Raw genomic sequence first — 20761 nt, forward strand, 5'->3', positions numbered from 1 at the left:
CCACCATTTTTGCTGATATTACTCTCCCCATATTTTAGTTGTTGTTCTTTAATCTCAGATATTAGTTCCAAGTATGGTAAAAAACAAAGGAAAAAACCAATAAGCTAGCAAACCAGAGCCAAAATAAATAAGCAAGCAAGCAAAAAAGCAAATAAACACAACAGAATCTTCAGCCATCTTGAGAGTCAAATCCAGAAGGAGGATTTCTAAAGTTTCTAAAGTTTATCTCCAGTTTATTCACAGATATGATTTTTATTAAAGCAACTTGGCCCATATAATAGGAAAAAGCAAAACTGTTCCTTAGAAAGATAATTATCTGCTCATTAGGTGTTTATTTTAAAAAATGAGCTATATTCTCTTTCCTTTGCATTTGATTGCTGAATCATTGAGTTGTAGGGGATGTATTGTGGGTGAAGAGGAGAATCATGTAAGAACAATAGCAAATCCTTTGCCTGGAATTTGTTTTTTAGTTTTTGACTTATGTCTTCAGTCCTCGTAAAGATTCTTATAGTGGTGAATTTCAAAATTTATACTTGTGCTTTGATTTATTAAGATAGTAACACAAGGAAAATAAAGTTGTAAAGATTTTGTAGAAAAGTTTACTAATTTGGTTTCGGTTAGGATTTTGTTTACTTGTTTAGAAGAAAGATTTGTGAATATTTAATTAGCAACATATTTTTAACATCTTTATTGGAATATAATTGGTTTACAATAGTGGGTTAGTTTCTGCTGTATAACAAAGTGAATCGGCTATACGTAAACATATATCCCCATATCTCCTCCCTCTTGCGTCTCCCTCCCAAATGATATATACTGATCCATCCATTAGACATGAAGCTCTCACCCTTTATATCAAGTTTAAATAAAGCTTTTAGACCCAAAATATTTTTATTTGATCTGAAAAACAGTATTGCAAATCCTGCCTGGAATCTTTGAAAACTGATTGAGGCTGTACTTATGTAACTCATGGTGTACACAAAGATCATGGGCTTGTACAGACAGTCACTTTGGACGGATTATTTTAATGTAGAATTGTCACACCTACAAATGAATTACTTGATGGCTGAACTTATGGTGTGACTAACACATGCTTTGCTAGTTAACTTCTGTGTGTGTGTTTGAATAGATAGATAAATTAGAATTTTATATTTAATAGTGAAAATAATCGTTTGGATAATATATTCAATCCCTCCTTACTAAGGACTTGGTGATACCCTTCGTTGCATCAGGTCCAGAGAGTGTTTCTGTCATGGTCCTGATTGTATCATGTTTTGATGTCCTGATTTGATGTCATCTCAAGAAAGTTATTCTGAGTTTCACCCTGATAGAGGTTAGATTAAGAGAGCCATTGCAGATTGTATGCAGTCTCTTTTTGTAGTTTCTCAGCTATATTTCTATGGTTCTACCTACTATTTTGCTTAATTTTCTTTTTATAGGTATTTGAGTTGTTTGAAGTTGAGAAATTTTCTCATGTTCAGTGTATTTCTGGCAAAAGGGTATGTATGCCCTAGAAAGTAAACATTTTTCTGTGCTACTCAGACAGATATTCCAGGTTAAAGTCATGCTCTCATTTTTCTGCAGGAAAGGGATGATCTCTAGGTTGAATATTCTGAAAACAATGGGGTACAGTATTCATGAAGGATTAAATCAGTGTTCCCTCCAGTTTTACTATTAAATTATCAGGGTTTGGTATTTACCTGGTTCATTCCAATGTGTTTGTGAGATGACATCTACAGAGATTTGTAAGCTTTTCAAACCAGAGAGCAAAATTACATCAATATTCTTAAGTGCTTTGAAATGAGGCAGTGTAAAAATCAGATCGAAGAGCTTGACTATCAGAATTCATTCCTTCTTTTTACTCTGTTCTTTTCCCTATACCTAGAACTCCATCTTTCCTCTGTACGTGGTGCCTTTTCTTTTATCCTAACTCTTCTCCCTTCCACCTCTTGCAATAATTATATAACATGTAGCTCTTTGACCCCAGACTTAAATTTTAATAATTTTATAATTTTCATCTCTTACATTCTGTTCAGTCATTTTACCTTAGGAGACAGGACTGAAAATAATCCCTTCAAGGAGACATGCTAAGAATATGAGTATACAGTACTTTTAAGGTTTTTATTTTTTTTATTGTTGACTTTTAAAACTAAAATGTGTTATTTTGATTTAAATGATACATTTTGGAAGAAAGAAGTCATATTGGCTCTAAGTAAGTCAAATGTAGATAATGACAGTAAGTTAACAATCCTTTATCCATAGAATATCTGCTTAATGTATAGTTGACCAGGAAAGTATCTCAATGCCTTAGTTTTCCTCTTTTTAAATAGTCACTTGGCCTCATATTTCATTAAACCCCTGCAGTAGGAAATTTGAGCTCTAATAATAAATTATATAAAAATAACACTGAGATATAGATAAAATCTTGCTATTTTAGCAAAGATACTCTACATGTTCTTCCAAATGTTCATATTTTACAAGGAATGTACTCCATATTGAACTTATACTGGATGCTTGTAATTATATAGAATGGATCCTGAGGTTAAATGTGAGACCGTAGAGATAGCATTGCATGGTTAGTTATTAATGTTAATTGAGCTTTCATTCTGTGAGGTGCACAGTACCAAAGAAATAGAAGTTCAGATGCAGGCTTCCTTGCAAACTGATCATCTAATGGGGAGATAGAAGTCATTAAAAAACGGCACCCAATCCTGAATTTCCATGGCTAGACATCAAAAGGGCTAATGTTATTAAACTCTGTATTTGTATAACACTTTGAAATGTACAATCTGTCCTCATATATGATATCTCTTAAGATCTCTTAGGATACTGTGAAAACTACAAGGTGTGGTGAAAGAGCATGAATTTGGTTTCAAATAGAGCTGGTTCTAATCCTGTTCTGCCTCTTAAGTTGAAGATTTAAAGATCTCTGCACCTGTTTCCTCAGTTGTATAATGAGGATAATAACATGCCTTTTAGTGCTGATTTGAGATTTATAGGAAATGACATGTTGTAGGATGGTCACTTACTTCATATAGTAAGTGACCAATAAATGTGTGCTCCTCTCATTATCCTTTTGCAGATGAGGAAACTGAAGCCTTTGCTTGGGACTAGGTCCTAGGCCTCCTAAACAAGATCAAAGCTCTGTTCATTATGCCACACTGTTGGGGTTATCATGTGTGCTTAGTAGTCTGAAGGCTTACCATAGAGAACATCTTAATTTCAAGCCTATGCTAAAGACTTACCAGTTCTTATTATAGTTTTTCCCCAGAGATTTTGCATCCCTATTCTCCCTTTGATTTGGTAAAGGTTACTTTGTCTGATAGAAGAAAATAGTATATATCTGTTGTTCCCTATCCACAGATCAGCTTTTTTGTACTTGATAAAATGTTTGATCATTTCAGAGATGCTATGAGCTCCACAAATTTCATCGTGTCTTGCATATCTTATACTAATTCATAAAGTTTATTGTCCTTTCTCTGCCATGTATCAAAGAGGGTTGGCAGGGAGTAGAAGTTACTAGATAAAAATATATAATCAGGGCTTCCCTGGTGGCGCAGTGGTTGAGAGTCCCCCTGCCGATGCAGGAGACACGGGTTCGTGCCCCGGTCCGGGAAGATCCCACATGCCACGTAGCGGCTGGGCCCGTGAGCCATGGCCGCTGAGCCTGCACGTCCGGAGCCTGTGCTCCGCAACGGGAGAGGACACAACAGTGAGAGGCCTGCGTACCGGGAAAAAAAAAAAAAAATATATATATATATATATATATATAATCAATGGGAAGATGGTAGGACCTTACAAAGGTCAAACAGAGAAAACAATAACAAGAGAAATATGTGGGCATGTGTATTAGCCAAGGCCATGGATATGCCCAGGGTGTTCTAAGAAACACGCCAACTTAATGGAAAGAGTGAAGCTAACCATGCAGAGAGGAAGTGTGGGCATGTGACCTGTCTGTGCACACTCCCTAATTTGATATTTCTTGGAAGACCCAAGGCAGTACTGATGTAGAAGCATACTTATTGATCTTAAAAGGAGTTTTAAAAAATATAACATTAGCTTTATATAACTTCATTACCCTTACCAAATATGTTTTGTGTAGATATACTGGCTACCTTTTTCCTGGGTATCTGTGGTACAGATACATTGAATAACATTGAGATGAGATTTGTACACGTCCTCTAGGTTTCAAGAAGACGGTGTCTATCTCTAAAGTTATTAGAAAAGTGATCACTTTTGTTCATGCCTGATTAGTGTTTTATGGGAACTAGAAAGAAAAAAAAACTTTTTCTTGAAATGAATTTGTCTTCCTACATAGCTAGTTGGAAGGGATACTTCCCATCTACAAATATCTTCTTTAGAATACTTACAAGACTTTTTCTCAAATGTAATACAGCAACATCTACTCAGAGTTTTCCATTGGCTTTTAAGTGAATAGAAATCAGGGCGCTATTGAAGAATAAGCAGATTTTTCTCCTTAAAGTGAATATGATTTCCATTGTTTTGGCTTGTCTCCATTTTTGGGCTATGAGGTTTATAGTTCTAGCTTCTTAACAAACTAGTTCCAAAGTCTCTCTCAGTATGTGCAATGGGTATTCAGCTGTATGTTTCTCCTGATGACCAGTGCTTTGAAGGAAGCTAAAATATTTTTAAAGCTCAAGTGCTCAACTAGGAATATTTGAGATTCTACAGATTTAATAGCAATGCAATATTCCCCCAAACTGTAAAAGTAGAAAAGCTGGAAACAGAGTGGCAATAGTGGAAAAGTAGAGCTTTTTTTTAGGTAGTTGCTGAGTTTATGATAATAAATATACTTTTCTTCAGTTATAGCAGTCATATCTAAACATCATAGGATACTAGAGTTAGAATAGCCTACAGATCATTTATTTTAACTCCTGGTATCACAAATGATGAAGGTGAGACTCAAAAAGGTGAAGGTGAAGGTGCAGGTTATGTAACTAGTTATTGGTCAAATGAGTCATAGCCATATCTTTTGATGTTTCTTTTTCATTGTATGATGCATAATGCACCACTCTCTTTGAAAACAGGTCTTTTGCCCAGAAGAACTTCCTTAGAAATCTAATTATGTGAGGATTACAAAGCTGAGAAATAGTGATAGCTCAATGTCAACTCATTGATCTGGTGCATATTCACAATGAATGTAATTGATACACAATTACAGAATCATCAGATACCAGTATTAGGTTCTTTCATCTTAATTACTTATAGAAAAGATATTTTATTTTCCTTTTTATATATAGAGATGACCCAACAAATCTCACTTCTTATACCTCTTTTTAAAATTCCAGACAGAGATTCAGTTTCCTCACTGGTATCATTCTATAGAGAGCTCATTTTAGCCAATGAGAAATAAAGTGGCTTTATTCTAACCTTCCTGATGTCCTCTGCCTGGACCTCTCCAAATACCAGAATCACCTAAGACTTAAAATCAATTACAGTTGACATAGGTACCATGTTGTAATCCTCCTATATAATTAAACAGTTTAATTGTCATTGTTTCATAATGTTTGCTAACAGCAGAAACCATCCAGCTGGTGGCTGTGTTCTTTCAAGAGACGCTTAGTACAATTCTCCTAAACCGAAGAGAACTTAGATGCAGATAAAAATCACAACCTCTTCACTTCGCATTTTTAGCACATGCCACCTTGTAGTCTATTCACCTTATGCATTTTTGTTGAAAGTTGCAAGGATATGAAAATAAAGAAATTAGTTACAGACTGGGCTGTAAAGAAAAGAATGTAGAATGGAAATATAAACTAATGTGAAAAACTTGCTTCAGAACTCGTCCTTTAAATATTCATATTCAAGTTCTTTAATGGAATGAGTTTTCTTTTATATGCAAATTAGTGTTTCTGTTTGACAGTTTGATTTTATAATTGTGATATGATTTCACCTCTTTGAGTCTTAGTTTTCATATCTATAACACGGAGATGGTGATAGTTCCAACATCTCTGGAGTTTTAGATTAAAAAATATACTATATACTTGAAAACACTGTATATGTTTTCAAAATACATAGGCATATGTTTATGATTGTATACTGTTAAGGAAGCAATTTGATGAAATGATATCTAGTTTCATTTCCAACTCCCACGTTCTACAGTACCACTCCGTATCATCTAACACATCAATACTTCCATAAAGAGCCAGTCCATTTCTCTCAGACCAATGGAAATGCTGCCTTTCTCTTCTTCTTCTACCCCCTGTAGCATGTTAATTACAACACTGGTCATTATTCATTTTTGCAACTCCCAGAAAGTACCTGCTCATTGCCTATTCAATGAATAATCTTGTTGCTTCCAAACCAAGGACGTCTACACTGCTCTGTAGCTATCATTGTATAGCATATTGTAAAGAGCCAATAAATTGGCTGACCAGTTACTTAAAACCCCACTCCTAAAAGAATGTGGGAAAGGTCACTTAGTCACTTTGCATCCTATGCTTAGTCATCTCTGCATCCACCAAGTTTTACTATCTTTCTTAAAAAAAAAAAAAAAAAAAAGCAGTCAAAGAATGGGTTGATTATTGGAAACCTTTCCTCCCTCTACTCCGGAAGGTGTAACTCAGCAGCAGCTCTCAGTTCTTACTGTGTATTACCCAAGTGTTGAAATGTCTCTATTGTTGAATTTATGAACTAATCTTGGTTTTCATCTCTCTACACCTGATCACCCACACCCACTAAATAGAATGACAGTAGTTACCATGTATCTGCCTTCTTGTAAGAACCTTTGAAATTATCTTTGCAAAGTACTCTGAGGCCAATAAGAAAGAGACACCCCAAATATATACTGGTATTTTCTCTTCCTAAATTTCACTGCTCATCTTAAAAGTTAATATTTTCTCTTTGGAATTCTTGAAGATAGTTTTATAAACTGGCAGAAAAGTTTTCAGTACCATGTTATCAAGCCCCTATGCTCCTTTTTTAAAATTTATTTTATTTATTTATTTTTGGCTGTGTTGGGTCTTTGTTGTTTGTGTGCTGGCTTTCTCTAGTTGTGGCGAGCAGGGGCTACTCTTCGTTGCGGTGCACGGGCTTCACTAGTTGTGGCATGCAGACTCAGTAGTTGTTGCTCGCGGGCTCCAGAGCTAGATATGCATCTAAATTTGTTGAAATATTGACCTTATTCTCAATAAAGGGCAGATATCTAAGATGTTGTCTCTGAAAGCATAATAGGGAAACAGTACAACACCCTCTAGAAGATGAAGTCATACAAAGCAGCAGTTCACCGGAATCAGTGGCATTCTCCTCTCAGAGCTCAGATGCTCCTTTACTCTATCATTAACATGGAGGTCCTTGCTCTCAGCCTAACCATTTTCCTCTGGGGCTCTTTGGAATAGAATGTAAAGTTTCTCACATGCTTTGCTAACTTTAGTTCAGCCAGGTGAAAAGGGAAACACAGGCAATTTTGCTGTCACCATTCTTGTTATCTCAATTATGATGTAGATATTTATGGGTTAGGTGGTCTCAGTGCCTCCTGGCTTTCTAACAGCACCCCTCACTGTGTTTCCCTCCTCCAACTTTTCCTTCCAGTGAGAAGCCTAATCTTTTAAAACAACTTGTCAAAAACTATCACTGACATCCACTGCCTGCACATAAAATCCAGACATCTTAGCCTAATGTCCGAAACCTTCCATGATATGACCCTAACCTGCTTCCTAGCCATAAATCTGAATTTTCCCTTGGTTGAACTGGTATTCTACACAAACTGTTCTACTCAATGCTTATTTAACCTGTTGTTTAATGGTCCATGTCCTATATTTTTGCTGTTTCCTAGCCCCTGTTTTTCCTTCCACCTGAATTGTAGGCCATGTTAAAATCCCTCTTTTTTTAGCCATCCTGGGGGGGGGAAGTAGCACCTATATTTGGGACAGTTCAGTACTACCCTTAGGTATAACCTCTGTTGTTAGTATTGTTATTGTTTTTATATGTCTTACATCTGTCACTGTACCAGAAGCTCCATAGGACAGAGTTTATGGATCAGCCATCCTTATCATCCTCACAAGATCATATTCCTAGTCTGTGCTCAAATATGTATTTGCTCAAAGATACCTAACAATTTTTCATACCACTATGGTTAGTGTTGCAGGCCCTGCCACAGAAATTTTAAATATATACTTTTACTAAGTTAACAAATCTTCACAATGATATTGCAAGATAACTACCATTACTATTAATTTTTTAAAAAGGTGAATCAAACTAAGATCCAAGAAAAAATGAAGTGACTTGCCAAGACCATAGAGTCAAAGTGTCTGCGGCAGAGTTTTTGAACAGGTTTATTTCACTCAAGGAACATCATCCCAGTAAGGCTGAGGCAAGGATTCTAATATTAAAAACAAAAACAAAGGCAAAATCATTTGTGCAAAGCGTGTCAGGCTGGTTTGTGAGACAAGAGCCCCCCAAGCTCCTGAAACAACATGAGTAAGAGAAATATCCAGAGACTGAAACATTTCAGGAGAAACCCCTTACCACAGATTGTATGCAGGTACTATGTTTACTGTCAGATTTGAGTTATGCTTCAGACAATGAGATTCCGTGTTCACTATTCTGCTTGAAGCTGATATATTTAGGGTCAGCTGTAAACCAATTTGTGAGGGAGAAAAAGTTGTGTTAAATATGCTTGTGTGTCATTTGCTGGGGCATAGCCTGACCTACATGAGTCCCTCCAAAATTTCTCAGTCTGCCTTATATGTTCCACTGACAGCCCATGTTTAGATCCAATTTCTGAGCCAATGTCAATCAAAGCTGGCCTTTTGGGGCTTAGAATTATGTCACCTGTCTTAGATCTGGTAACTGGGTTGTGATTGCTAACTCTGAAATTATTTCCATGTTCCTTTTGTTGTCAGGCTATGTCTTGGTACATCTGGAACTGATTTCCCTAGGGAGAGAGTTTAGATGTGGACATGGGAAGTGCAAACTGAAGCACAGTGTCAAGATTTACCAAGGATGTAAGCAGCCAAGTTGTATTAGAGCAAAAATGTTGCCCAAAACATTTTACCAAACAAATAGGATGAAAAAAGAGTTCTAGGATATAGAAGTCAGAGTTGGTGCTAAATGATCTAAAGCAAAGGAGTAAGTGGATGAGAAGCACTGAGTCAGAGAAGTCCATGACTAGGGGAATAGGATGAGACCCTGGGAGGATCAATGCAAGAATGATCTTTGGGGGCTCAGGACATGGTCTGAGGTCAGTAAGATGATGCCATAGGCAAAGCTTGCTTTATTAAAAATTTTTTTAAAAATTTTATTGGAGTATAGTTGATTTAAAATGTTGTATTTATTCATTCAAAACATATCCATGTGATGACTTCCATTCAATCATTCTTCCATTTAGCAGAAGGGATACAGTGCCGGTTCAAAAGGGAGTTTTCAGTTAAGCAAGTAATACAGACAGAAATCAAATAATTATACAAGTAGTTGAGAAATTATAATTTTGAAAACTCCTGTGAAGGAAAAGACTTCCATGGGGAAGAATCATAGATGAGACTGACGGTGAAATATTAACCACCTGTAGGATGGAGGGTGCACATCAGGCAAAGGAAACAGGAAAAAACATGGTATATTTGAGGAACAAAGAGAAGTCTGGCATCACTGGAACATAGCAAGAGATAAGTGAGTGGCATGAGAAAAGATTAGAAAGGTAAACAGGAGCCAAATCCATAAGGCAGATATCGCTACTGTTATCCCAGTTTCCAGATGAAACATCTGAGACTCGGATAACTTAACTCCTTAACTCACCAGCTAGGAAGGGGTCAAACCAAAATATGAATCAGGGCTATTTAAGTGCATAGGCTATTTCCATAACCTATGTCACAAATGCCTTTATATAGTTCCTGCAGACTATATTAAGGTTTTAAACTTAATCCTAAAAGCAATGGTAAGTACACTGAGAGATATTAATAGCAAAAGTGGGATAAAAGATAATTTGGGCTGGTCGATGGAGGATGGATTGGAAAATGACACTGGTTAGCAGCCTATTGGAGTGGATAGAATACTGTGCTATCCAACACATTCTTAAATTTCCTCATCACCTAACTGGATGGGAACTTTGAGATCAGCTGATCATTCACCTCCACTATCTATCCAAGAAGGTGCTGAGGTCTAGAGTTATTTCCTCTGAGCCACAATTTTATGCTGCCGTTCATTTCATGTAACTGTAAGCAGTTTGGAGGACTGGCAAATCATTCAGTACTCCAATATTTCTTATTGCAAGCTGAGTAGTTGCCAGTAAGAGTCAGGTCAATTTTATCAGCCATTCTTCCCTGAAATCAGCAGACACTTACATAACTGAAACCAGTTTTAAATCTATGGTACAGACAGGGGTTCAAATCAGTGTAAATTCAAAAGGTAATAATAATGTTATTTTAACATTTACCAAACCTTTCTATATGTACTAGGAATATACCTTTGAAAAGCATCTAAACCATTTATTTATTCCTATGTCTAATCCTCTATATCTATATCAAGAATATTCCGTGTATCAGGCTTTATGCCCTAGGTACTGGGTATATAGTGGTGAACAAAACAGAGTCCTTGTCCACATGAAGTTTAAAATATGATAGAGGGCTTCCCTGGTGGTGCAGTGGTTGAGAGTCCACCTGCCAATGCAGGGGACACGGGTTCGTGCCCCGGTCCGGGAAGATCCCACATGCCGCGGAGCGGCTGGGCCCGTGAGCCATGGCCGCTGAGCCTGTGCGTCCGGAGCCTGTGCTCCACAACAGGAGAGGCCACAGCAGTGAGAGGCCCGTGTACCGCAAAAAATAAATAAATTAATTAATTAAATAAAATATGATGGAGACATACTGATTATGGGAATATAAAATGGCTTAATTGCTGGGAAAAACAGTTTGGTGGTTTCTCAAAAAGTAAAACAAAGTTACTGTATGACCCAGTGATTCCATTTTTAGGTAGATACCCAACTTTAATTAAAGTTAGGAATATATAAAAAGAATACTACACGATGGTGTGTGATTTAATCTAAGAAGGCAAGGTTTTTTTTAACATACAAAAGTCAGTCAATGTAATTATCACATTTATATACTAAAGAAAAATCATTTTTAATAAATGCATAAATATTTGACAAAATATAATATCTATTTATGATTTAAAATATCTCTCAGTGAACTAGAAATAGATGAAAAGCCTGATAGAGCAATTCAGTATGGAAGGAAAATATTTTCCAAATATACATATGGAAGAAGAAGCCTGACTTCTACCTCATGTCATACCAAATGGAATTAAAGGTAGATCAGAGATCTAAGTATAAAAACTAAAATAATGAAGCTACTAGGAAACATCATAGGAGAATATCTGTGCAACTTTGAGGCTGACAAGTTTTCTTAGAGAGGACGTGGAATGAACCATAAAATATAAATTACTAATATAAATTTCCTGAAAGTTAAAAACTTGCTCATCAAAATACACCATCCAGAAATTATACAGCCAGTAAGATTAAACAGAAAGGAATAATGTATTTACAACACACATATCTGACAAAGGATTTCTATTAAGAATATTTTAAAACTCTCACAACTCAGTAAGGAGATATAAAATGTGGAAAAGACTTAAACATCTCACAAAATAAAATACACAAAACATCTAAAAAGCAGAGGAAGAAGTGCTAAATCTTATTCATTGTCATGGAAATACAAATCAAAACCACGATGAGATATCACTATGAATCTGAAAGAATGGTCAATATAACAAAAGGTTGTCAACACCAAATGTTGTACAGGCTATAAAGCAAACAGAACTTTCATGCATTGCTCTTTGAAGTGCAAAAGGGTACAACTACTTTGGAAAATAGTTGGGTAGTTTCTTTTAAAATAAACACCTACTTATCATATGACCCAACAATTCCACTTCTAGATTTTAAGCCAAAAGAAAAAATGCCTCAGAAGGCACACTACAAAGAATGTTTATAGCAGCTTTATTCAATATAGCCAAAAGCAGGAGACAACCTAAATTCTATCAATAGGGAAATGTGTAAACAAATGATAGTCTGTGTATATAATGGACTACTCAATATTAAAATAAAATGAACTGATGGATCCAGCAATGGTATTCTGGTAAAAGAAGCCAGACTCAATCATGCTATATGATTCCAATGACGTAGAATTCTAGAATACTTAAGTAAACCTATAGAAATAGAAATGAAATTAGTGACTATTTCAGGAGGGGTTACTGACTAAGAAAGGCCATGAGGGAATATTCTGTAGTGATTAAAATGTTCTGTGGTTTGATAATGCGTTTGTCAAAACTTATTGAATATCATATTCAATATCTGAGCATCTCACTATATGTAACTCTAACCTCTATTAAAAAAAATATTTGTGCGAGAAACAGAGTGAAAAATAGAAGTCTAGGAGACCTATAATGCTTATACTAGAAAAGAAGAAAAGGTGAAAGTTAAGATGAGTATTTAAGTTAAAAGTAAAGGGGAAAGAATATTATTTTTTACCTTAAATAGAAGAGAAGAAAAAGTAAAAGTAATAAGCTAAGTATCTTACTTAAAATAGAGTGGAGAAGGAATAGACTCAAGGAAAAAGGAACTCAAAAAGAAAATAAATAAAAATGTAGAAATTAATGGAATGAAGTAATGATGAAAACAAAATCAAATATATGTAATATCTGTTATGTGCCAAGAACACTTCTGAGAGCTTTACTTACATTCTGTGCATCCCAAATATCCTATGATTTAATTATTATTTTATTTTATAGGTGGGAAAACTGAATTTAAAGAGGTTTAATAACTTACCAAAAAAATCACATAAAATGAAATAAGTAACCGGGAATTCCCTGACCATCCAGTGGTTAGGACTCCAAGCTCTCACTGCCAAGGGGCCGAGTTCAATCCCTGGCCAGAGAACTAAGATCCCATAAGCCGCACAGCACAGCCAAAAACAAAAACAACAAGAACAACAAAGAAATAAGTAACCTACTCAAGATCACTTTGACAATGTATAATAGGGATGGAATTTGAACTCCAGAGATTTGTCTCAAAGTCTATGGTCTTCAACCTGTTTGATTTTCAGTCTTTATGGGAAGAAGCATAAAACTTTAACTTAAATAGACAAATTCTTAGAAAAATGTAATTTGCAAACAAGAAATAAATAGCCTGTGAATAGCCCTATGCATATTAAGTAAATTGAATAAATGGTATAAAATGTTCTACAAAAATTATAGGCCCATGTGTTTTAGAAATTATTCATATAAAACTTTCAGTTAAAATATCCTTTAGTGTAATAAATACTCTTTGGTAGAATTGAAATGTGTAAATACTACCCAACATATTCCTCATAGCGATAATAACCAGAATACCCAAGTCTAATATAGGCAAAGGAACAATAAAAGAACAAAAATCGATAGGCCAGTATTACTAAGGAACATTGATGTAAGTATATTAAACCAAATAGTAAACAACCAAATCCAGTATTTAAAAAAAGGTGTTACATCATGAACAAGTCAAAATTTATCATAAAATTCAAGGATAGTTTAACATTATAAAATCTATAAATGTTATTCAGTACATTAATATTTAAAAGAGTAAAATGAATGATTATTTTAATAGATGTGGAAGATATTTAACAATCATTCTTGGGTTAAAAAAACTCATAACAAATTGTCAATCAAAAAAATTTCCTTAATGTAATAGAGAGTAACTATACAAAACGTACGGCAAACACCTGTAAAAATATGAAATGTCAAAGTATTATTCATTAAATATGGAGTAAGGCAAGCTTATCCACTGTCATTATTTCTATTCAGCATTGAGTACTATATTGTTCTAGCCAGCACAGCAAGCAGAAAATAAGTAGGTAAACAAATAAATGATAGTGCAAGAATGTAAATAGAAGGAACAAAGCTCTTACTTAAAAATAATATCATTGTCTACAAAGAAGTAATATGCTGACAAGTCTTTAGAATAAATAAGAGAAATTTTTTAATTGGCTAGTCATAAGATAAGCATATAAAATATCAATTTATATATGCCACCAAAATAAGTTATAAACATAATTAAAATAGAAAAGATTTACTACATCAAGAAGAAGTGAGGTAACAAGAAATACAAAATGTGTGCCATATCTGTCAAAAAACTTGATTACAGAGGCTTCAATATAATGGGTCACATATAGAACTCACACATATATGAGTTCTAGATTAGAGGACTCAGTATTCTAAAGTTGATTCTCTCCAGATTGATTCATAGGTTCAATAGAATTCTGATAAATTGGTGACATAGATTTTAAGAGATTTGAAAAATAACTTATTACATCTATATGAATCAATCTGATTTTAACATAGTGGAATTCTAACCCAGAATTTCACCGTAGGTTTTTGAGAAATTTGAATGACTACTTACTACATTTTTCTGGGTTATCCTGATTCTGAAATTTACCTGAAGAACAGAAACTCATTAACCAAATCACTTCAGAAGGGAAAAATCAGATGGGGATACTTGCCCTACTGGGTGTAAGAATATCTTCTAAATCTCAAGTAGACATAACATTGTCTTATCAGTTCTGGGGAAAATATTCAACAATAGAACCAAGTAGCAAACCTAGATTCAAAACCACAAATATTTGTAAACTTGATACAAGGGAAAGCATTAGAGACCAGGAGCAGTGGGAGAAGGATGGTCCATTCAGTAAGTGGTAGTGGGACAGAGTTATCTCTGGAAATAAGTAAAATTCATTCCACTCCATGTACCATACAGAAAGTTCATCCAATATAGATTGAAGAACTAAATGTGAAAGTAAAACTTTAAAACATTTAGATAAAATCATTAGATCATAATTTTATGTCTTCTGGTTGGGAAATACTTTCTTAATCAAGGTATTAAGCATAAAAGAAATGATTAACCATAAACAAGGTATGAAACATGATTGATGAAGTTGACTACCTTAAACTTTAGCACTTCTGTTAATCAAAATACACCATAATGAAAGTGAAAATAAGTCATAAACTATGGCAACACATATAACACGTGAAGTACTCATGTCAAAATTAAAGAACTCCTACAAATCAATCAGAGAAAACCTAATAGAAAATATACAAAATCATGAAGCAATGTCTTTTACAGGAGTACAGCAAATGCCTAATAAATATATACTAAATCTCATGGTCATCAGAAAATGCAAATTAAAAACCAAAATAAGAGACCATTTCAACTAAGTGTTAGTGAGGATACAGAAAATGTGTACATTCTTGGACAGAGCAAGTAAGTCTGTATATTGCTATAAGCAATTTGAAAACATGTTGGCCTTAATGTGTAAAACTAAGTATGAACATATTGTAACACAGCAATTTTGCTTGTTATTATATGGCTTTTTCAAACTTTTAGGAACCAGACCCACATTACATTACATTGTACACTTTGATCCCACTACTATCATAAATATATAAATATACATGTGTATACGTATATAGAAATAACTGGAACCAAGTTTCATGAAACAATATTTCTATTCTATTCTTTTTAAAAACATGAAAAACTGTTTATAGTAACTACGTTGATTTCATTACGATGTGACTCACAATATGAAAAGCCTCACCCTGCAGAAACTCTTGCACATATACATAAGTAGGAATCAAAAATTTTTCCAAAGAAATTCGCTGAAACAGGTATTATAAAAACAAAATTTTGGAAACAATTCATATGTTTATTGACAGGAGAATAGATAAATACATTGTTGTATAGAATTGTGAAATAAATTCATCAGTAAAAATGAACAAACTACTCCTATGTATATTAACCTGTATGAATCTTAGAAATATATTTTGTGAAATGAGTGATTTCAGATTACTACATACAGTATTACTACTTTTGTTAACTGCACAAACAGTAAAATAAAAGAATACGTAGTTTACAGATAAATACACTGAAGGTAAATCTCTTAAAAAGTGAAAACCAATTGCCTCTAGTAGAAATGGAGTTCTGGGAGAGTAGATGAACTGAATTTGGAGAAAGTACACAGGAGTTTCAATAGTATTTTTAATATTCTAGCTGTTCAGCTAAGTAACGAGTTGACCAGTTTTTATCCTATAGTATATAACGTATATGTGTGTGTGTGTTTCTGTGTGTATGTTTGTATTTTGTATGTATCAACATTACATAATACAAACTTAACACATAAAAAAGTATTTCATGTTGCCCGTTGAGACAGCAGATACACCCCAAAGAAAATGTGAAGTAGAGGTATTTTCTTCATTTTTAGTTATTGACTTAATTGTGTAATGGTCAGAGCAGACCACCTAAATGAAAATTGCACAAACCGCTGCTCCCATAGGAATGCTGTATATCTATATTAAAATGAGGGAATACATTTTCTTTGTTGTATTTTGATTTTTACCTGCTTTAGAACACTTTTAATAAAATGCTACTACAAGAAGAAAATCTCATATCTCAAGTGCTCTGAAGTTCTTTACATTTTACAATTCAAACAATATTTATTGTTTTTTACTAACTCTTGGTGGGAACTATTAGGCGGTTGGCAGATACTCTGTTAAGACTGACCTTTACTTGCTTCCTAGCTATAGCTGAGTTGAGAACCTCTGGGTTATTAATTATTAGTAAAGATTTTGCATTTCAATAGGTTCATCCTGTTCTCAAAAGCCTTTTACTTCAGAAAATCAATTGTTCTCTCTTTTGAACTGTAATGTTTGTATGATTAGGTAAGTTTTGCGGACATCTGTGATATATTTCATCTTCATACCCAACTGTGGTATCTTGAGAACTAATGCTGTTACATATGACATTTGAGGCTAATTTTCCTCTCCTTCAGTAAGTGATTTTTTGGTATGAATTAGTAATGTAGTTCCACCTAAGCTGCACAAAATAAAGAAGAGATTTAGCAATCTTCTCACTAATTCAGTCTATGTAGAGTACCTATAAAATAAAATGAAACCTACTTTCCTTGTAGAAATTCACTTTGTGTAACCTTGGGTATTTTCCTAACAGTTGTTACTTGAAATTAATGTGTATGATGTATGAAACAGGATGTGTATGGATTATTTAGAATTTGAAACAGCAAAGTTATCATCTTAAATGTATATGCCATTTTATACTTTCCAAAGTTCTTTTTTCTTTATCTCATATGTTACTTGGAGGAAGGGTGCGAATAATGCTAAAATTGTTGGTTAGTTTTCAGAGTTACCCTTACAAAGACTTTTTAACTTACAATGGAATTACTTTGTAAGGAAGTTTTACCCTGGTGAGTAGTATACGATAATTTTAGATTACCAAGTGGAATGATGTGTAATTCAGTGACATTAAATGGTAATTAGCTTTTGTTTTATAGTTTTAATGGGAAATTGCAGCATGAATTTGTTTCTATCTTGCTAGGAATGTAACTGGCTAACGTGAAAAATGAAAAATTCCCCTGCATCACATTTTCACTCCTAGAGATGAAGAAAGCTGAGCATGGCTTTAATACATTGGGATATATCCTTTTTATTTTTAAGGCATTAGTAAAGAGAGTTGATCCACAATTTGGAATAAGCTGGTTGTAGAATATCTTAAAATAAGTAATACTTGTTTATTCTTCCATCTTCCCCCTTGAAACTATACTTCAACATTACTTTTTGGATAAAAAGCAATCACGTGTGTTTCATGGTTGTTTAAATAGTGAGTGTGGCTACTGCTTAAGATGTATAAAGCAGGAAAATAATGGAAGACATTACTCAAAAATATCCAAGAGGCTCAGTGAGCTTTGTACAGGATAAATGCTAAAACAAAGGCAAACAAAAAAAGAAATAAGGAAAAAAAACACAAAACCCACAAGCAAGTACATCATAGTCAAACTGCTAAAGACCAACAGTAAAGAGAAAATCTTGAAGGTATCCAGGGAAAAATCAAATTACATAGAGAATAACAAAGGAAGCAGTGGAAATGATAGAAAATAAAATAGACAGGAAGAGGTGACTGGGAAAAAATGATGAAAGCATCAGTGAGTTGTGGGACAACTTAAACCTAAAAAAGGTATAATTGGAGCTTCAAAGGAGGTTGGGGTGGGGGACAAAAATTATTTGAAGAAAAAATGGCTAGAATTTTTTCTAAATTTGATGAAAATTATAAAACCACAGATCCAAGATTAACAAACACTAGAAACATGAATAAAATTACATAAGACTATTCATAATCACATTAATTAAAACCAGTTATAAACAGAAAATCTTAACAGAAACCAGAGAGGGAAAAAGATAATTATATACAAAGGAACAAAGAGATGAATGACTGTAGACTTCTCATTGGAAACAATGCAAGGGAAAGGACAGTGGAGCAACATCTGTATGTACCAAAAGAAATAATCCTGTCATCATGCTCTTATATGAAGTAATATTACTCTTAAAACTGAGGTGAGTGATTTTATCAGGGATGGCAGAGAAAGGACTTCCAAAAATCCACCTCTCCTAAAAGAAATGAGAATATTGGCAAAATTTGTCAAAATCAACTTTTTCAGATCTCTGGAAATTAATCTAAGTCTTTGAACAATCTGAGAAGTGTTTATTCAAGAAAAATGGCTAAATCTTGGTAAGAACAGTTAGATTTGTGGCACTTAAACTTGCCCTATTACCATATCCCTCTCCCTGCTCCAAAGCAGTTTTGAACAGCAACAGTCCCATGGTCTTGGATAAAAGCAGAAACCTACCAGGTACTAGAGAGGTCAGAGAAGGTTTGGACCTTCCAAAATCATCTTTCTTAGAGAATTGTCATTATTTATGCTGTCTGACAGTTCTCTGGAAGCATTCGTGTACAGGATTTATCTCTTTTTGACCATATTTAGACCTGCTCTGAGTGAAGAGTCTTTTCCCTGGCATTTGTCAGTGACAGTTGTTGAATATCACAGCTGCCTGAGGTAGTCATAATAGTTGGGGCAAATGATAGCTCAAAAGAAACCAAAAAAACAAAAACAAAACAAAACAACCTTTGAAAGAGGACCTGGACAATGGGAATCTAGAAGACCACAAACATAAACAGGGCAACATGCCTGGCCAGGGCTATATGTATGCCTAGAGAAAACGGAGAAGACCCTAAACTCCTCTCCGGCTGACGTTGAGATTTCCTGCAGAAGCAGAAAGTAAAGACTAAGGCAGAGCTGTAGACGGCTTATCTGAGCACAGAAGTTGTACCCCAACACACACACACGGAGTCTATCAGCAAAGCCTGTGAGACCTGCTAGTTCCAGTCATTTAAAAAAAGCTATTTGCAATGATTAGCTGACCCCTGAGCAAAGCTAGAAGAAACCTCAAGGGCCACACACAACAACAAAATATATAGACTTTATAGAGTTGCTTCAAGAAAGTCATTAAAACAAAACAAACAAACAAAAGAGCAGCAAAGTCGATGCAACACACAGCAACAGCAAGAGACCTTGGTGGTTGTGGGGAGGCAGTCTGATTTCCAGAGCTGCCCATTTTATTATTTAAAGTGTCCAGTTTTCAGCAAGGATTAGGCTACATGCAGAGACACAAGAAATATACCCCATTCACAGAAAAAACTATAATCAATAGAAACTGTCCTTAAGGAAACCCAGAAGTCGAAATTACTAGAGAAATCACTTAAATTAGCCATTCTAAATATAACTAAGCAAGTGAAGGAAGTCATATTTAAAAACTAAAGGAGAGACTTTCCCAGTGATCCAGTGGTAAAGAGTCTACCTTCCAAAGCAGGGGACGTGGGTTCCATCCCTGGTTGGAGAACTAAGATCCCACATGCCGTGAGGCAACTAAGCCCGCATGCCACAACTGCAGAGTCCATGCGCTCTGGAGCCTGCATGTCACAACTAGAGAAAAGCCTGCGTGCTGCAATGAAGATCCCGCATACCGCAACTAAGACCCAAAGTAGCCTAAATAAATAAATAAATAAAATATTTTTAAAAACATAAAAACTAAAGGAAAGTATGAGATTGATGTCTCAAAAAATAGAATTTTAATAAAGAGATAAAATTTATGAAAAATAACCAAATAAAAATTCTAGATTTAAAAGGTATAATAACTGAAATAAAAGACTTAACCAGGGAGGCTCAACATTTGATCTGGCAGGAAAAAAAAAATCAGCAAACTTTAAATTTGGTCAATTGAGATGATCTAATCTGAGGAACAGAAAGAATAAAAAAATGAGGAAAATGAACAGTGACCTGCGGGACACCAAGTGTCCCAACATACACATAATTAAGAGTATGTATGTGAGAAGAAGAGGGAAAACAGGCGGAAAGAATATTTGAAGAAGTAATGCCTGCAGGCTTTTCAACTTTCATGAAAAATACTGGTATACATATCCCAGAGGCTTAACACACTCTGTGCTCAAAAACTTCAAGTAAATCTACACTAGAAACATCAAAATAAAACTTTTGAAGATAAATACAAAGAGAGAATCTTGAAAGCAGCAAGAGAGGAGTGGCTCAACATGTATAAGGGATTTTCAATAAGACTAACTGCTAATTTCTCACCAGAATCCATGGAAGACTGAAAGCAGTGGATGGGCATGTTCAGAGTGCTGGCGAAAAAAAGATGCTTAAAGATGTCAATGAAAGATGTTTTAAGCAGCAAACTATCCTTCAAAAATGAAGGAAAAATTAACACATTCCCAGGCTAATGACAACTGAGAGACTTTGATGCTAGAAGGTCTTTGATGCTGACCTACAAGAAATACAAAATTAAAAATTTTTGTGCTTCAAAGGAAACCATCAAAAGAGTAAAAAGACAACCCACAGAATGGGAGAAAATAACACATATATGGTAAGGGACT

At 34.6% G+C, this 20761-nt stretch overlaps 1 long non-coding RNA gene across 3 annotated transcripts in view; it reads left to right on the top strand.

Moving 5' to 3' along the window:
- Nucleotides 1-20761, top strand: part of LOC307196118 — a 1219527-nt gene that overhangs the window by 889408 nt on the left and 309358 nt on the right. The gene's annotated exons all lie outside the window — the stretch shown is intronic.

Source organism: Stenella coeruleoalba (genome assembly GCF_951394435.1).
Source record: "Stenella coeruleoalba genome assembly, chromosome: 13".
NCBI classification, from domain to species: domain Eukaryota; kingdom Metazoa; phylum Chordata; class Mammalia; order Artiodactyla; family Delphinidae; genus Stenella; species Stenella coeruleoalba.